We start from the raw sequence: 19,218 nt of genomic DNA, 5'->3' as shown, positions 1-19,218 counted from the left end.
CTATAAGGTGGAGGTCTGTAAGAACGGAACAACTCCTCGACTTATCCTTACAGAGTCACACACAGATAGCTTCACTGTGGCCGTGATAACAGCCGTTACACGGTACTGAGAGAGGAGCATGCACGTACACCACTGTCCAGTGTATGTAAAATTGTCAAGCTCCGTGTTTTAGCATACGGACTGACACACGCTGTCTCTCTATAGTTTTGAATGTAATCAAACAGCAAATATACTAAACTGTTTGAAAACCAGACAAAACTATAAGGTGGAGGTCTGTAAGAACGGAACAACTCCTCGACTTATCCTTACAGAGTCACACACAGATAGCTTCACTGTGGCCGTGATAACAGCCGTTACACGGTACTGAGAGAGGAGCGTGCACGTACACCACTGTCCAGTGTATGTAAAATTGTCAAGCTCCGTGTTTTAGCATACGGACTGACACACGCTGTCTCTCTATAGTTTTGAATGTAATCAAACAGCAAATATACTAAACTGTTTGAAAACCAGACAAAACTATAAGGTGGAGGTCTGTAAGAATGGAACAACTCCTCGACTTATCCTTACAGTCACACACAGATAGCTTCACTGTGGCTGTGATAACAGCCGTTACACGGTACTGAGAGAGGAGTGTACACCACTGTACGGTGTGTGAAAAATGAACGCTCAGTAACTCACAAGGACAAAACAATAAAATCTGGATTGCTTTAAAAAAAGCAGTTTGCTCAGCAGTGGGCACACAGCAATGCAGCTACCAGGTAGCCTTAAAAGTCAGCCTAATAACCAACAGAGCTGATGCACCAAAATATAGCCTCCCCTTGCACTGCACAGTGACTGGTGTGTTGTACAGGCAAAATCGCTAGCAGCAGAATCAGTTTTTGGTATCTTCTTCCCTGCCTAACACTCTCCCTACAGAATCAGCAGCAGCTCTCCCTATTCTGAGATCAGCATGAGTAACATGGCGGTCGGCGTCCCCGCCCTTTTATACCCCCTGTGATGCCCCACAAAGCAAGCCAATCACTTGCATGCCCTTCTCCAAGATGGTGGTGACCGCTGCCTATGTCATCACGTTGCCCACAGTGTCCGTTCTTCCTGATTGGCTGCAAAAAGGGCGCTCAAGCATCTTTTGAAATGCGACTTTGGCGCTAAAGTCACCAACCTCGTGGCCGACCTCACGCTAAGGTCAGGTTTCATTTCATGGAACCCGACTTTGGCGAAAGTCGGCGACTTTTCAATTTTTTCGACCCATTTCACTCAACTCTACCCATCATTGTTCCTCAGCCGGTGTAAAGAGGCCGGGAAAAAAGTGTCAACGACACTGTGGGGTTGCAAAATACTGTGTGTGCGTGTGTTTGGTGGGCTGAATTATACTGTGGGAGGGCTGCATTATACTCTGAGGGGGCTGAATTAAACTGTGTGTGGGGGGCTGCATTATATTCTGAGGGGGCTGCATGCATTATACTCTCAAGAGGCAACATTATGCTCTGAGGGGGCTGCATTATACTGTGTGTGGGACTGCGTTATACTCTATCAGGGGGATGCATTATACTCTATGAGGGGGGATGCATTATACTCTGAGGGGGCTGCATTATGCTCTGAGGGGGTTGCTAATGTGTGGGGATGCATTATACTCTGAGGGGGCTGCATTATGCTCTATGAGGGGGATGGATTATGCTCTGAGGTGGCTGCATTATGCTCTGAGGGGGCTGCATTATACTCTGAGGGGGATGCATTATGCTCTGAAGGGGCTGCAATATACTGTGTGTGTGGGGCCTCATTATACTCTGTGGGGGGATGTATTATACTCTATGAGGGAGATGCATTATGCTCTATGTGGGGGGCTGCAGTATACTCTGAGGGAGGCGGCGTTATACTCTGAGGGGGATGCATTATGCTCTGAGGGTGCTGCATTATACTGTGTGTGGGAGCTACATTATAATGTTTGTGGGGATGCATTAAACTCTATGAGGGGGCTGCATTATGCTTTGAGGGGGGTTGCATTATACTCTGAGGGGGGCTGCATTATACTCTAAGGGGGCTGCATTATTCTTTGAGGGAGCTGCATTATACTCTATGAGGGGGATGCATTATACTCTTATGAGAGGGGATGCATTATGCTCTGTGGGGGGCTGCACTATGCTCTGAAGGGGGCTGCATTATACTCTATGAGGGAGATGCATAATATTTTATGAGGGGGGATAGGTACTCTATCAAGGACCATGGTCAATGCATTATACTATATGGACCAGGGACCTGTATTATAGTGTATCGAGAACTATCTGTCCAAATCATTCTTCCTCAGCCAGAGTAAAGAGACCGGGAAAAAAGCGTTCAATGACTACAAATATTGTCGATCACGCTCGTTTAACGGCCTGAACTCAGCGCATGTAAATACAACAGAAATATTTCTGTGTGATGGTACAATATGTGAGCATTTGGAGCCCCACTTTAAACTTTTGCCCAGGACCCTACTTTTTGTCTAAAACCAGCCCTGCCCATAGATTTCCCATAACATGAACAAAACTTTTTTTCGAAGTCACTTCCAGGTTAGTGGTAAGGCGCATATCTTGTTAGCAATTGTCCTGACACATCTGAAGTATTGGTGATATGACCAAGCAGCATGTGTGCATCATTTGTGTCCTGCTTTAAATGGCTGGACTGCAATCTACCTCCCATCTGCCTCACTAGCTTAGGGTATTAACTGTGCCATTTGGCTTGTCACGTAGAGGAATGCATTGCTAATACCACTCAGCTGTGAAAACTGCCTAGTGCACATGTTGTGCCCTTATGGGTGCGAAGCCTGGAGCAAGCCTGGAACGTATACACAGCACCACTTAGCAGGGCACAAGAAGCTGAAGTGACTGATGCAACAATACCACTGTCCTATATACAAGTTGGTGCTATCATTGGGGTCTTAGGCAAAGCCACATAATAGTGCTTGAAAATATTAGGATATAAGTTTTGCTCAAGCTGTTATAACTGTGGAGGGTAGTAAGAGGCTCATTACTGGGCTGAGTGGGACAGAGTCAATGGCCTAAACGCTTAAGGGTCTAGCTAGCATCCTACTCATCAGGCCATGAGTCTGGACAAAGTGAGCATCCACCAGACTAACTTCCGCTCCACTGTTCAGAAGCATCGGAATTGTCTCAGCCACCCCTCCAACTACCACTTCAGCAGGGATGGTGCACTGAGATGAGAAGATGGAGGAAATATACACTACCTAGCAGCCTCACTCCACATGACCAGGGGGACACGGCTTTTGAGTTGGTGATGGCATTTTGGCGCGAGCTGGGCAGATATTGATGAAATGACCAGTCTGGCTACAGTAAAAACATGCCCCCATTACTCAGCGAATCGCAGGCAACCGCTTTTGAGATCCAACTCCTCCCACCTGCATGGGTTCATCCGCCTGCACCGGTGTGTCCTCCTCCCTAGCAAGGACAACTGGAGGCAGAATTGGTGTATGCCTCTGCCTGAGGTGTTTATCCACCCGGATAGCAAAGAACATGGTGATTTACAGCGACTTGGGAGCAGCGTACTGCATCAGAGTATCCTGTAACTTAGGAAACAGCCCCTGTCAAAAATGGCTCCCAAGGGCAGGGTATTTCCACCGCGTGTCAGTGGCCCACCTCCTTCACTCTGAGCAGTACTCCTCAGCGAAAAAGTTGAAAGGAAGGCCCCAGCGATAGGAAATGAGGGATGGTCACTACCTGAGCTCAGCCTGAGCCTGTTCCTGCACTACCCTATCACCCTATGCAGGTCCTTCCCCCTTCCGCCATCAGGAACCTAATTCCTAGTGTCACCTGTCTCTGCCCTGGCCGGCAAAGAGCACTAGCCTTGCCACTGCAGATAGTACACACAGGGGAAAGTGACAAACTCCAAAAGGGACTAGGTGAAAAAACACCACAATTATCTTATATGCACCGCTACAAAGCTCCACACTGCAGATATCAATAGCAACAGGACTCTTAACACCAAAACGTGGCGGGCACCAGAGAGCTGCTTCTGCTAGGTTGGTCTCCAGAAAGATAAGTGTGATACATGGATGAGACAGAACCACTATATTGCCGACTGATTTATTAAAACTTGTGTCATATATTGTGCCTACACTACATCTCAAATTCTAGCACAATTATAGCCAATTATGCATCTTATCCCAGCAACGGGTTTGCCTACCTTCTATCTCTATGCACTGTCATGAACCTCATTTCTCTCTATCTTCTTGAGGTTACAAATGTTATTTTAGGTTCATCTCATTATTTTCACATTCTTTGGCACTGACCACGTCCATCTGTTGACATTCCAGCTGACACAATTTTGGGGTGACATCATTACTTTTTAGATTTTTTTTTTGTTTGGGAAATCACCAAATAAAAGATTCCCACGCATCAACCCCAATGTCGGGCAAGCCTTTTACCATCAGCGCATAACTCTACCATATAATCTCTTGAATGCATTCCACTCATCTCACTATCCTCATCTCGTCCCAGCAAAGCAAATACTACAGATTTATGTCCAAACTCAGATGTTATAACTAGGAGAGGAAGAAAAAGTCATGTTCTTCCATCGGAAACATCTGCTCCCTCCTTCCCCCACCACTTTTTCAATATATCTCCATTTTTTCACCTGCACTGGGGACTCAGAAGTTAAGCTTGCTTGCCTCAGACTTGTCTTGACCTCTTTCTAATATAAACCATTTGCTGCCATAACTTTCGATCTATCAAAGAGTGGAGGCCGATCGCCCTATGGGAAGAGGAGGGAGATCATAACGTAAAGGATTAAAATAAGTGGCACCCTTTCATCCACCTGCTGAACACTGAGGCTCCACATCTGGGAATAGGAGTTGTCTTGGCCAAACTCTTTTTCTGTCAAGCAAATTGCTCTCTGAAGACTTGGGAAGTATTTCCTTCCAGATCAACATGTGTCCAGATGTTGTAGATGTGGAAGGGGGAGACATCACAGATGTATAATATCAAGAAAACACTGTACTCTCTCATAACAGAGGACTTGCTTACTTTGTGAGATCAAGAAGCTTACAAGACATGAGATTATGTAATCACCGGCAACCTTGTTTGCTCGTTAAACTTGTCATTTTTGGAAGACAGACAGGGAGATGAACTTGAGGTCTCCAGGTCTGTTAAGTACAAAGTTACCAAGTTACATTTTTTACCTAGAATAGTGACAGATGTAGCAGAATTAATTTAGTCATCTATCTCTTTTGACCAACCAAAAATCAAACATGCTTAGATATTTTGGACATGGTCACGCTATGGTCAAGTTAGGTCATGAGTCACAGCGCAACCTATATCTCAATGCAGAAGCGCAATCAAGGTGCCATCATTTCAACCCCAAATCCAACAGATTTAGACTTTTTTGTACAACTGTCGCTCTATGGTCCTGTAAAGTTATGAGGCGCAATGTGACCCATGTCTTCGTTTAACATCTTGGTCCATATACAACATGTAGAACCTCATCTCATCAGAGACCACCATGATGTATTCATCTAAGTGGTCATGTAAGCAGAATTATATATGACCACCTGAAAAAGAACCTGATCCCCTCTCCCTCTAAACCATTTATGTCATCCCTATGAAAAGCACAAAAACCTTGTAGAAGACGATCCATTTCTCTGAAGCGCCAGAGGTTATTTTCAAAGAGAGTCACAATATTGTTATAACAATGCAAACAATGTATCAACAGGAACCCTGGCTCGCTGCCAAGATCTATGGATGTTAATGGAAAATATTGTTGGGACAGCTCGGAGGCCAGGTGAACCCCTCTAGATCACAAGGAGCCTCTTTAACTCAAGCTAACATCATAACAAGCAGAAGGCAACGATTCTCTAATAACTTGTACATCATTATATTGAGTGAGAATTACACATATCATGCATAAAACAATATTAAGAGACCCCATTTAAGTATCTTACTCAAGCTTAGATGTTGTGGTAATCTTGTAGAGAACACTTACGAGGATACTCTTTTTCCTATGGCCATACTGTGTAGTAATGTGTCCTCTGGTAAGTGTTGAGGTTGTAAAAACACAATCTCCATCCACCTGAAATATATTTCAAAGACAGTCGGTGTTCCACCCCGTCTACTTTTTTCCAGTCCTCCTTCAGAAGAGTGATAATCCAGGACTTTCAGGAGCAGCTGTCTTTCTGTATCTACAAGGATTTTGAGAGCTTCAGTGGTTGTCAGGACTTTCTCTGTAAACCACACACAACCTTCACATATAACAGATAATTGTGTCAGCAGGAGAACCTGGGCCCGGCCAAAAATGATAATATCACGGGAGTCTCCTGCCCCATGATGTCCAATCTGTAATTCAAGAATAACACCAATAGAAGTCCTAGAAGCGGTAGCTCTTCATCTGTTAAGAATACAAGGGATATCACAGGACTTCTTTTTCCACTTGGCCACTTTTATGAGTTTTAAAAAATAATCAGCCCTGAAAAAATCCTAATAAACAGGCTTTTAAAGTGCCTCACAGTGCAGTCATTGAGCAATAGCCATGCTTCCACCTCATACACAAAGCTAATAATCAACTGGTTCCTGGTATAGAAAGCAGAAGCCTTGATCTTTGTTAGTCCAGGCCTATGCCAACTCAAAGAAGTGGAAATGACTAGAACCCAGACTGGTCTTATTATTATTATTATTATTATTATTATTATTATTATTATTATTATTATTAATAGACATAGTTGTGTAAAGTGCCCAATGCAAATTCGGGAACATGAACCCCCCCACCTATTATACAGTTGTCTTCTTATGTGGTTAAGAAGCTTGTGGGCCCCTCAAACACCCATCCCTGTGTGTAACTGCTTCTTCTGCACCATTTATAATTAGACCATACTTGCCAACTTCTTAAAATTCTTATTACAGAAGACAGATTGGGCTTTTGGATGATGTGGCTCAGAGTGGTGGCAAAGAAAATACTGGGGTAGTACTGCTTTTTTTGAGGTTCCAGCAGGCTTCTCTGGTACTGGAGGTTTGCCAACTCTTTTGGAACACCACAAGATATTCTCTTTTTGGCCGGGATCACATATGCGAGGAATACGGCCGAGTCTCGCATGTTAATACTCGGCACTGCCGCCAGCACTCGGATCGGAGCATGCGGCCACATAGCAATACATGCAGCTGAACGCTCCGCTCCTGAGTGCCGGCGGCAGTGCCGAGTATTAACATGCGAGACTCGGCCGTATTCCTCGCATGTGTGATCCCGGCCTTTCTGAGAGAATTGTCAAGTGTAAGTTACCGTAAGCTCCCTTCACAATAAATAGCTCTCTGACAGCTATCTCCCTCGATTTCTGCATACACAGTAGTGCTTGCTTTGGACAAGTGCCACTGTGTTCACGATGAGAGAGTCAGACTCCTCTAATATTTGCTTACTGTGGCATGTAAAAGTTTGAGCACCCCTTGCCAAAATTACGGTTATTGTGAACTGTTTAAGCTATATGAAGATGAAATTATCTCTAAAAGGGCTAAAGGTAAAGACACATTTCCTTTGCATTTTAGGCAAAAAAAAAAAAATACATATACAGTGGGTACGGAAAGTATTCAGACCCCTTTAAATTTTTCACTCTGTTTCATTGCAGCCATTTGGTAAATTCAAAAAAGTTCATTTTATTTCTCATTAATGTACACTCTGCACCCCATCTTGACTGAAAAAAAACAGAAATGTAGACATTTTTGCAAATTTATTTAAAAAGAAAAACTGAAATATCACATGGTCATAAATATTCGGACCCTTTGCTCAGTATTGAGTAGAAGCACCCTTTTGAGCTAGTACAGCCATGAATCTTCTTGGGAATGATGCAACAACTTTCTTGCAGATCCTCTCCAGTTCGGTCAGGTTGGATGGTGAAAGTTGGTGGACAGCCATTTTCAGGTCTCTCAAGACATGCTCAATTGAGTTTAGTTCAGGGCTCTGGCTGGGCCAGACAAGAATGGTCACAGAGTTGTTCTGAAGCCACTCCTTTGTTATTTTAGCCATGTTTTTAGGGTCATTGTCTTGTAAGGTGAAACTCCGGCCAAGTCAGAGGTCCAGAGCACTCTGGATGAGCTTTTCATCCAGGATATCTCTGTACTTGGCCGCATTCATGTTTCCTTCAGTGGCAACCAGTCGTCCTGTCCCTGCAGCTGAAAAACACCCCTATAGCATGATGCTGCCACCACCATGTTTCACTGTTGGGATTGTATTGGGCAGGTGATGAGCAGTGCCCGGTTTTCTTACACATACCGCTTAGAATTATCACCAAAACGTTCCATCTTCGTCTCATCAGAACAGGGAATCTTATTTCTCATAGTCTGGGAGTCCTTCATGTGTTTTTTTAGCAAACTCTATGTGGGCTTTCATATGTCTGGCACTGAAGAAAGGCTTCTGTCTGGCCACTCTGCCATAAATGCCCGACTGGTGGAGTTCTGCAGAGATAGTTGACTTTGTGGAACCTTCTCCCATTTCTCTACTGCATCTGTGGAGCAGAGCTACAGTGATCTTGGGGTTCTTCTTTACCTCTGTCACCAAGGCTCTTCTCCCACGATTGCTCAGTTTGGCTGGACGGCCAGTTCTAGGAAGACTTCTGGTGGTCCCAAACTTCTTCCATTTAAGGATTATGGAAGCCACTGTGCTTGAATACTGCAGAAATTCTTTTCTAACCTTGGCCAGATGTGTACCTTGCCACAATTCTGTCTCTGAGCTCCTAGGCCAGTTCCTTTGACCTCATGATTCTCATTTGCTCTAACATGCACTGTGAGCTGTGAGGTCTTATATAGACAGGTGTGGGCCTTTACAAATCAAGTCCTATCAGTTTAATTAAACACAGCTAGACTTCAATGAAGGAGTTCAATGAAGGAGTAGAACCACCTCAAGGGGGATCACAAGGAAATGGACAGCATGTCACTTAAATATGAGTGTCTGAGCAGAGGGTCTGAATACTTATGACCATGTGATATTTCAGTTTTTCTTTTTGAATTTGCAAAAAAATCTACATTTCTGTTTTTTTCAGTCAAAATAGGGGGCAGAGTGTACATTAATGAGAAAAAAATAACTTTTTTGGAATTTACCAAATGGCTGCAATGAAAAAGTGAAAAATTTAAAAGGGTCTGAATATTTTCTGTACCCACTGTATATTGTCATTTTTTTTTTCAATTTTAAAATTACAAAAAGGAAAATGGGCCAATGCAAAAATGTGGGCACTCTTGAGAGATTTGTGTGCTCAGATAACTTTGACGAAGATCTCAGACCCTAATTAGCCTGTTAGGGATATGGCTTGTTCGCTTTCATTGTTAGGAAAGGTCAGGTGATGCAAATTTAACAGCTTTATTAAAACTCAGCCTCCTCTAACCTTGTGCCAAAAAATGGCAGCCACGAATTCTTTTAAGCAGCTGCCTAGCACTCTGAAAATGAAAATGGTGGATGCCCACAAAAGAGGAGAAGGCTATAAGAAGATAGCAAAGCGTTTTCAAGTTGCCCTTTCCTCAGTTCAAAATGTAATGTAATGTAAAAGTAAGGAATGAAAGTTAACAGGAACAGTGGAGGTCAAGATAAAGTCTGGAAGACCAAGCAAAATTTCAGTGAGAGCTGCTCGTAGGATTGCTAGAGAGCAAACCAAAACCCTTGATTGACTGCAAAAGAACTTCAGAAAGATTTATCAAACTCTGAAGTTGTGGTACATTGTTCTACTGTTCAGAGACACCTGCACAAATATAGCCTTCATGGAAGAGTCATGAGAAGAAAATATCTCCAGCATCTTCACCATAAAATTCAGCATTAGAAGTATAAAAAAAACCAACTAAACTAGCCTGATGCATTTTGGAAATGTCATGACTGCCAGGTGACCTGGGACCAAGGGCTCCTTTCCCTGTCCCTACCACTAGGGTGCGCCATAGCTCACCTTATTCCCCAGGCTACTTCTGAAGGTGAAGATGCCCGGGCCACCACCCTTGCCTTATCTCCTGAGATAGCCCTCCATTTGTTTTCTTCCCCTACCCAGGGAAGAGGGGCTCTACTGTGCACCGCAGTACACCAACCAGACTAACAAGGTTTCACAAACAAGGGTATCTGAAAATAGCAAGCATACAAATATTTACTCACATAAAACAGACGAATGCACCGGGGAGTGGAGGACCGGGATAAAACAAATGTAGAGGAGGGAAGGGAATTACCACACTTACAAACCACGCAACAGTCACAGATAACTCCTCCAAAACTCCTTCTCATAAGAACACCTCTCCTCCTGAGCCATGCAGCAAATGCTATCTCTGACATGGATTTGAATCAGGACCCAGATTATAAAGGGGAAATGAGTGGCTAACTGAGCTCAGCTCAGTTTCCAACATGCCCGATTAACCCCTGTTCTGCCAAAAGAAATAAACACCATTAAAATGAAGGAGAAGTGCAACCTCTCAGCACAGGAGTAGGAGCAATAAGACGCTGCGGCCTTCTGGCCCCTCTCTCTTGCGGTAACCCTGTGACAGTAAACATTTCATCGGTAGAGGAAAGAATGGATTCAATGAAATTTAAACAAATTATTGATGATAACACCATCTGTAAAAAAGCTGAAGTTTAAAAAAGGATGGCTTCTGCAAATGCATAATGATCCTAAACACGTCAAAATCCACAGTAGACTACCTCATAGGCGCAAGCTGAAGGTTTTACAATGGCCCTCACAGTCCCCTGATCCGAAAATCATTTAAAATCTGTGACTAGTCCTCAAGCTAGCAGTGCATGCAAAACGACACAGGAATCTCAAAAAACTGGAAGAATTCTCCAAGGAAGAATGGATGAAAAATCCCTCAAAATAGAAATGAAAGATTCTTGGCTGGTTGGCTGGCTACAAAAAGTGTTCACAAGCCGTAATACTTGCAAAAGGGGGTACTAGTAAGTACTAACCATGTAAAGTTCCAAAACTTTTGCATCGGCTTTTTTCTCTCTTGTAATTTTTAGAATGTAAAAGATGACTATATATTTGTTTGTTTTTTGCTAAAATACAAATGAAATATGTAATCTTTAACTTTATCCCTTTTGGAGATCATTTCACCTTCAACTTTATTAACTGTTCAAAATAACAGTCATCTTTTGGTGGTGTGAACACTATCCTACAGACTTGTTCACTGTGTGCATGGCCCATGTGTTTATATTCAATTGGTTTCTTGTTTCTGCAATATTAGGGAGGTCTCCACCCCTCCCTTGTGGGCCATGTACATATAAGCCGTTATCTGCAGCGTGTCCACATTGGACATTACCTGTCTGAATCCTGCTCATATAGGTACTGATCACATAGTCAGGTTTTTATATACATCGTTAGGGACTGCTCTGACATGGGTATACCTTGACATTTGGTAGAGCGGCTTAGTATACATTTTTTGCAAAAAACATATCAACCAAATACCCTGTTTTGTTATCTTTTTACTAGCCCTTGCTGTTTACTGTTACTTTTTTACAACAGAGTATTTTTATACGTTTGTTATACTGTGTTTTTCTGTGTTTTAGTCTTTTGGTGGTGTGTACACTCTACTACAGACTTGTTCACTGTGTGCATGGCCCATGTGTTTATATTCAATAACAGTCATTTTGACCAGCGGAGCCTAAACTTTTGCATGCCACTGTATCTCCCAGGGGATAAAAGGATCAGCACTTGGACTTCCAGTGTGAAGCGCCTTCTCTTCCCCATCATCTCCTCTCAGGAGGAGAGTTGGAAGGCCATTAGACTGTTGACCTATCCAGTCAGGCTTTAGTGTATAGGGAACTTTATTTCTTCTTTATTTTTATATAGCGCTAACATATTCTGCAGCGCTTTACAGATTGCACACATTATCATCACTGGGGCTCACAGTCTAAATTCCCTATCAGTATGTCTTTGGAGTGTGGGAGGAAATCGGAGTACCCGGAGGAAACCCACGCAAACATGGGGAGAACATTCAAACTCCTTGCAGATGTTGTCCTTGGTGGGATTCGAACCCAGGACTCCAGCTAACCACTGAGCCACCGTGCTGCCTAGTTTAGAGTCTTGTTGACTTTATTTACAAGCCCATGATAGGTTAACGAGTTCCAACTGTGGAAAACGTGACATTAATGAGAGGTAGAGCTCATGGTTTTAAGGGTCATGTAACGTTTGTTGGTTTCCTAGCACATGTAGAAGTTTAATTGAAAATGTAGCTCAATAATATTATTTTGGTCAAGTTTGGGCAGACTTTTTGACCCTCAATATTTGACATATTTAAACTATGCTTGCTAATTCTCCTGAAACGTCTGGTAGCCTTTTAGAAAAAGGGGAGACTTGCCGTTCTTCTACACACTCCAAAACCTCCCAATCTGTGCCCATTACTGGACTCATCCATCACTGTAATGCCCCATATGTTTTAGAAAGCAGTAAATAAGGGATGCATTGTAAATAGGGAGCATAGATAAAGGTTGGGAATCTAGACACCTGTGAAGCCTAGATCCTGAAGGTTCTCCTGGCCAGTGTTATCCAGAGCGTAGTGGTCATAATCTGCTCCGCACCATCCTTTTTATATAAAAAGAGTAGCTGAAGAGCCTGGTACTGCCCGTGCATAGTAACTAACTGTGGTTAGTTATAACAAATTATAATTATCCTCCATCCCATAGTCCCATGCCCATATACCCATCATACATATCCACCATCCTATAGGCCCGTGCCCATATACCCATCATACATATCCTCCATCCCATAGTCGAGTGCCCATATACCCATCACACATCCTCCATCCCATAGTCCCATGCCCATATACCCATCATACATATCCTCCATCCCATAGTCCCGTGCCCATATACCCATCATACATCCTCCATCCCATAGTCAAGTGCCCGTATGCCCATCATACATAGCCTCCATCCCGTAGTCCAGTGCCCATATACCCATCACACATCCTCCATCCCATAGTCCCATGCCCATATACCCATCATACATATCCTCCATCCCATAGTCCAGTGCCCATATACCCGTCATACATATCCTCCATCCCATAGTCCAGTGCCCATATACCCATCACACATCCTCCATCCCATAGTCCCGTGCCCATATACCCATCACACATCCTCCATCCCATAGGCCTGTGCCCATATACCCATCATACATATCCTCCATCCCATAGTCCCATGCCCATATACCCGTCATACATATCCTCCATCCCATAGTCCAGTGCCCATATACCCATCACACATCCTCCATCCCATAGTCCCGTGCCCATATACCCGTCATACATATCCTCCATCCCATAGTCCAGTGCCCATATACCCATCACACATCCTTCATCCCATAGTCAACCATTATGACATCATAATGAGCGGCGGGGCTTGCAACCCATGATGACATCAGCATCGCCATGGCAACCATTATGACATCATAATGAGGGGCGGGGTTTGATACACACTTTTTCCCCCCATTATGTAGATAGGGGCAAAATTGTTTGGTGAATTGGAACGCGCGGGGTTAAAATTTCGCCTAACATAGCCTAGGACGCTCTCAGGGTCCAGACGTGTGACTGTGCTAAATTTTGTGGCTGTAGCTACGACGGTGCGATGCCAATCCCGGACATACACACATACATACATACATACACACATACATACATACACACACACTTGAGCTTTATATATTAGATTACATAGATTATATGTATAACAAAACAGCATGGTATAAATCAACTCATCTTGACATGTCACCAAGCATGTGCTCTGGTCATCCCCTAACCTCACGATCTTCATGTAGCTAACCATTTTTGTATCTCTGGAGCCATCATATAGTTTCATAGTCACCTTGGATTCTTAGAAATGCATAGTCCCTGCTTTCTCCTCCCCTTTCCTGCTTTCTTCTTGTGACTCCTCCTTCATGTTGTCAACTTTCTTAGTACTCTACTAGAGTCTATTATATTATTAAACATCCATAGTATTATAGTCTAGTATTACCCACAATGCAGTTCCCCGATCTGCTTTTTAAAGTGTCTCTACATTCATACTGAGACCCAAGCGCTGCCCTCCTGCTTACAATTATTTTGGTAAAGCTACAAGCCTGCACCAAATTTAGATTCCACTCCGGACAGGGCCAATTAAAACTTGCACCTGGCAGGCGGTCATAGAAATAGCTGATGTCGGGGGCACTGCCTGGCTGTGATGTCATTGAAATGTAGGTTGAAATTTGTGTCAAATCTGCAACAAAATCCGAGTGCATTTTGCTGTGTAAAAAGCTACAGTGGATCTTTTAGGTGTGTGAATCTACCTTGAAATCCATACCAGATTTTTTTTTTTTTCACCACAGCATGTAGATAAGTTTTTTTGTAAAATCTGTACCATAGTGTGAATTTTCCACAAGCAAATCTAGAGTGAAAATCAGCAGCTTATCCACCCTGATTCAGCATACTCATGGAAAACATGAGAAAAATCCAAAATTATCCTCCACACGTCACAGGGAAAAAAATCTGCCAGCAGTTAATGTCAGGTCAATTCATGCTTCGGATGTTATCCTTTGGGGTATATGCACGTGGTGCCCACTTGTTGCAGATTTTCTGCACCGGTTTTAATGCAGATTAATGAAGTATAAGCTAAGGAAATTAGATTTTTAAACCAATTTTCTCCTAGTTAATTGACCCACAGTGCAGATTTCAAGGACCATGGAAGGCATTAAACCTTTGCAATAAATAAGGTGAAATCCGCAACAAGATCTGTGCTAAAATCCGCATGAAACTCCCATACAATCTACATTTCATTACAATCCCTCTATACTACAATTTTGCTATTAAGTAAATTTTGCATAAAAAAACCTCACAATGTAGTGCGCCTCTCTCCGCTTTGTAAAACCCATAGCGTGTGAACATAGTAGATTTTAATTTTCTCGTCTAAATTCGGAGGCATTTTGCGAAATTGTATTAGCGCTAGGGGTGGAGAAATCGTCAATTTAGCTGCACTGGGGCCCGCAGGCGAAGAAAGGCCCCCCGCCACCATAGACTACTCCATTTGGATGTGCGTCTGAGGCCGTACATTCAGCTGAAATGTATTGCAGCGCAGGGAACGCGTCGGCTCCCTGCGCCGCAATACATGCTGCCGGCCAATCATAGGCCAGCAGCTGATATCGACATGCCTGTGACTGGGAGCAAATGACAGTAACGTCATGCGCCATGCCGGGGTCACCGGAATCAGCTGCCAACTGTAGAAGAGGACCCCATGCGTCGTGGGACCATGGGGGAAGGCGAGTAGTATTGTTTGTTTTTAATGTATTACAAAATAGGATACAGTATACCAGGATGGGGGAAAATTATACAGAGATGGGGCACATATGTACCTGGTTGAGGCATATTATACCAGGATGAGTCATATATATATGAGAATGAGGCCCATATATACCAGGATGGTGGACATATTTACAAGGATGGGGGACAAAATACCAGCGTGGGGCACAAGTACAGTTGTAGCCAAAAGTATTGACACCCCTGCAATTATGTCAAATAATACTTAGTTTCTTCCTGAAATGATTGCAAACACAAATTCTTTGGTATTATTATCTTCATTTCAGAAAGAATTGTCCTAAAGCCAAATTGGATATAATTCCACACCAAACATAAAAAAGAGGGTGGACAAAAGTATTGGCACTGTTTGAAAAATCATGTGATGCTTCTCTAATTTGTGTAATTAACAGCACCTATAACTTACCTGTGGCACCTAACAGGTGTTGGCAATAACTAAATCACACTTGCAGCCAGTTGACATGGATTAAAGTTGACTCAACCTCTGTCCTGTGTCCTTGTGTGTACCACATTGAGCATGGAGAAAAGAAAGAAGACCAAAGAACTGTCTGAGGACTTGAGAAACCAAATTGTGAGGAAGCATGAGCAATCTCAGGGCTACAAGTCCATCTCCAAAGACCTGAATGTTCCTGTGTCTACCGTGCGCAGTGTCATCAAGAAGTTTAAAGCCCATGGCACTGTGGTTAACCTCCCTAGATGTGGACGGAAAAGAAAAACTGACAAGAGATTTCAACGCAAGATTGTGCGGATGTTGGATAAAGAACCTCGACTAACATCCAAACAAGTTCAAGCTGCCTTGCAGTCCGAGGGTACTACAGTGTCAACCCGTACTATCCGTCGGCATCTGAATGAAAAGGGACTGTATGGTAGGAGACCCAGGAAGACCCCACTTCTTACCCCGAGACATAAAAAAGCCAGGCTGGAGTTTGCCAAAACTTACCTGAAAAAGCCTAAAATGTTTTGGAAGAATGTTCTCTGGTCAGATGAGACAAAAGTAGAGCTTTTTGGGCAAAGGCATCAACATAGAGTTTACAGGAGAAAAAAAGAGGCATTCAAAGAAAAAAAACACGGTCCCCACAGTCAAACATGGCGGAGGTTCCCTGATGTTTTGGGGTTGCTTTGCTGCCTCTGGCACTGGACTGCTTGACCATGTGCATGGCATTATGAAGTCTGAAGACTACCAATAAATTTTGCAGCATAATGTAGGGCGCAGTGTGAGAAAGCTGGGTCTCCCTCAGAGGTCATGGGTCTTCCAGCAGGACAATGACCCAAAACACACTTCAAAAAGCACAAGAAAATGGTTTGAGAGAAAGCACTGGAGACTTCTAAGGTGGCCAGCAATAAGTCCAGACCTAAATCCCATAGAACACCTGTGGAGAGAACTAAAAATGGCAGTTTGGAGAAGGCACCCTTCAAATATCAGAGACCTTGAGCAGTTTGCCAAAGAAGAATGGTCTAAAATTCCAGCAGAGCATTGTAAGAAACTCATTGATGGTTACCGGAAGTGGTTGGTCGCAGTTATTTTGGCTAAAGGTTGTGCAACCAAGTATTGGGCTGAGGGTGCCAATACTTTTGTCTGGCCCATTTTTGGAGTTTTGTGTGAAATGATCAATGTTTTGCTTTTTGCTTCATTCTCTTTTGTGTTTTTAATTTAAGACAAATTAAATGAAGATAATAATACCAAAGAATTTGTGTTTGCAATCATTTTCAGGAAGAAACTGAGTATTATCAGACAGAATTGCAGGGGTGTCAATACTTTTGGCCACAGCTGTATACTAGAATGGGGAACATATATATTGTACCTGGATGGGGGACATATACCTGGATGGGGCACATTATACCAGGATGCGGGTCATATATAACTGGATAGGAAACATTGTAACAAGATGGGACATATATACCAAATTGGGGCATATTACACCAGGATGGGTCACATTATTACTGGAACGGGACCAGGATGGGGCACATTATCTCAGGAAGGGGATCAGGATGAGGTACATAACACCAAGAAGGAGGCCAGGTTGGGGAAACATTACCCCAGCAAATGGCTCAGTATGGGGACATTATTATTGGAATGGGCATCTCTTATTATGTATCATCCTTTCTGGTTATGAATGGAGCAGTCCTTTCTTGTGTAGCATCCTCTGTTATGTACAGTGCTGTCCCATTATTACATAGTATCATGTCTTGTTATATATAGCACAGTCTCTTACATAGCATATTCTCAATATTTTGGTATTCACATCGCCCTCTCTTTATTACATAGTGTCCTTTCTTGTTAGATATAAAATAACTGCAGATACAGAAGCTTCTGACCAGAAGACCAGTCAATCTGCTGCCTACATCAGAAAGGAAGCTTTACCATGCTCAATCTGCCGTCATTTCAGTTTATAACTAGCGGTAGAGGACAGTATGTAATAAAGAACAGGGTGCTATAAATAATAAAAAAAAAATCTGACATGTAAGGGACGGTGCTGCATGTAACGAGAGGACATATGTGTATATATATATATATATATATATATATATATATATATATATATATATATAGACACACACACACACACGTGTATATACACTGCTCAAAAAAATAAATGGAACACTCAGATAACACATCCTAGATCTGAATGAATGAAATATTCTCATTGAATACTTTGTTCTGTACAAAGTTGAATGTGCTGACAACAAAATCACACAAAAATCATCAATGAAAATCAAAATTATTAATCACTGGAGGCCTGGATTTGGAGTCACACACAAAATTAAAGTGGAAAGTAATGTCCTTAAAACAAGTCAAAGTGAGGCTCAGTATTGTGTGTGGCCTCCACGTGTCTGTATGACCTCCCTACTGTACAATGCCTGGGCATGCTCCTGATGAGGCGGCGGATGGTCTCCTGAGGGATCTCCTCCCAGACCTGGACTAAAGCATCCGCCAACTCTTGGACAGTCTGTGGTGCATTGTGACGTTGGTGGATGGAGCTAGAAATAAATGTCCCAGATTTGTTCAATCGGATTCATGTCTGGGGACCGGGTGGTTCAGTCCATAGCTTCAATGCCTTCATCTTGCAGGAACTGCTGACACTCCAGCCACATGAGATCAAGCATTGTCCTGCATTAGGAGGAACCCAGGGCCAACGGCACCAGCATATGATCTCTCAAGGGGTCTGAGGATCTAATCTCGGTACCTAATGGCAGTCTGGCTATCTCTGGCGAGCACACAGAGGGCTGTGCGGCCCTCCAAAGAAATGCCACCCCACACCATTACTGACCCACTGCCAAACCGGTCATGCTGAAGGATGTTGCAGGCATATCGCTCTCCACGGTGTCTCCAGACTCTGTCCTGTCACATGTGCTCAGTGAGAACCTGCTTTCATATGTGAAGAACACAGGGCGCTAGTGGCAAATTTGCCAATCCTGGTGTTCTGTGGCAAATGCCAAGCGTGATGCACTGTGTTGGGCTGTGTGCACAACCCTCATCTGTGGACGTCGGGCCCTCAGACCATCCTCATGGAGTTGGTTTCTAACCGTTTGTGCAAACACATGCACATTTGTGGCCTGCTGGAGGTCATTTTGCAGGGCTCTGGCAGTGCTCCTCCTGTTCCTCCTTGCACAAAGGCGGAGGAAGCGGTCCTGCTGCTGGGTTGTTGCCCTCCTACGGCCCCCTCCACATCTCCTGGTAGCGCCTCCATCCTCTGGACATTATGCTGACACAGCAAACCTTCTTGCCACAGCTCACACTGATGTGCTATCCTGGATGAGCTGCACTACCTGAGCCACTTGTGTGGGTTGTAGAGTCCATCTCATGCTATCACGAGTGTGAAAACACAACCAACATTCAAAAGTGACCAAAACATCATCCAGAAAGCATTGGTACTGAGATGTGGTCTGTGGTCCCCACCTGCAGAAATACTCCTTTAAGGCTCATTCAAACGTATTTGGTCAGTATTTTGCATCAGTG

The 19,218-nt window shown here is 43.4% G+C and overlaps 1 protein-coding gene across 1 annotated transcript in view; it reads right to left on the bottom strand.

Moving 5' to 3' along the window:
• Window positions 1–6,440, bottom strand: part of HJV (hemojuvelin BMP co-receptor) — a 48,240-nt gene extending 41,800 nt beyond the window's left edge. Inside the window, exon 1 of the mRNA XM_073567037.1 lies at window positions 5,971–6,440. The gene's annotated coding sequence lies outside the window, so the exon portion shown is untranslated. The remainder of the gene's footprint in view (window positions 1–5,970) is intronic.
• Between the last annotated feature and the right edge of the window lie 12,778 nt (window positions 6,441–19,218).

The sequence above is a fragment of the Dendrobates tinctorius genome, unplaced genomic scaffold (assembly GCF_039654945.1).
Source record: "Dendrobates tinctorius isolate UK_male_01 unplaced genomic scaffold, ASM3965494v1 ptg000019l, whole genome shotgun sequence".
In the NCBI taxonomy this organism is placed as follows: Eukaryota; Metazoa; Chordata; class Amphibia; order Anura; family Dendrobatidae; genus Dendrobates; species Dendrobates tinctorius.
This window is presented reverse-complemented; position numbering and strand designations above follow the sequence as displayed.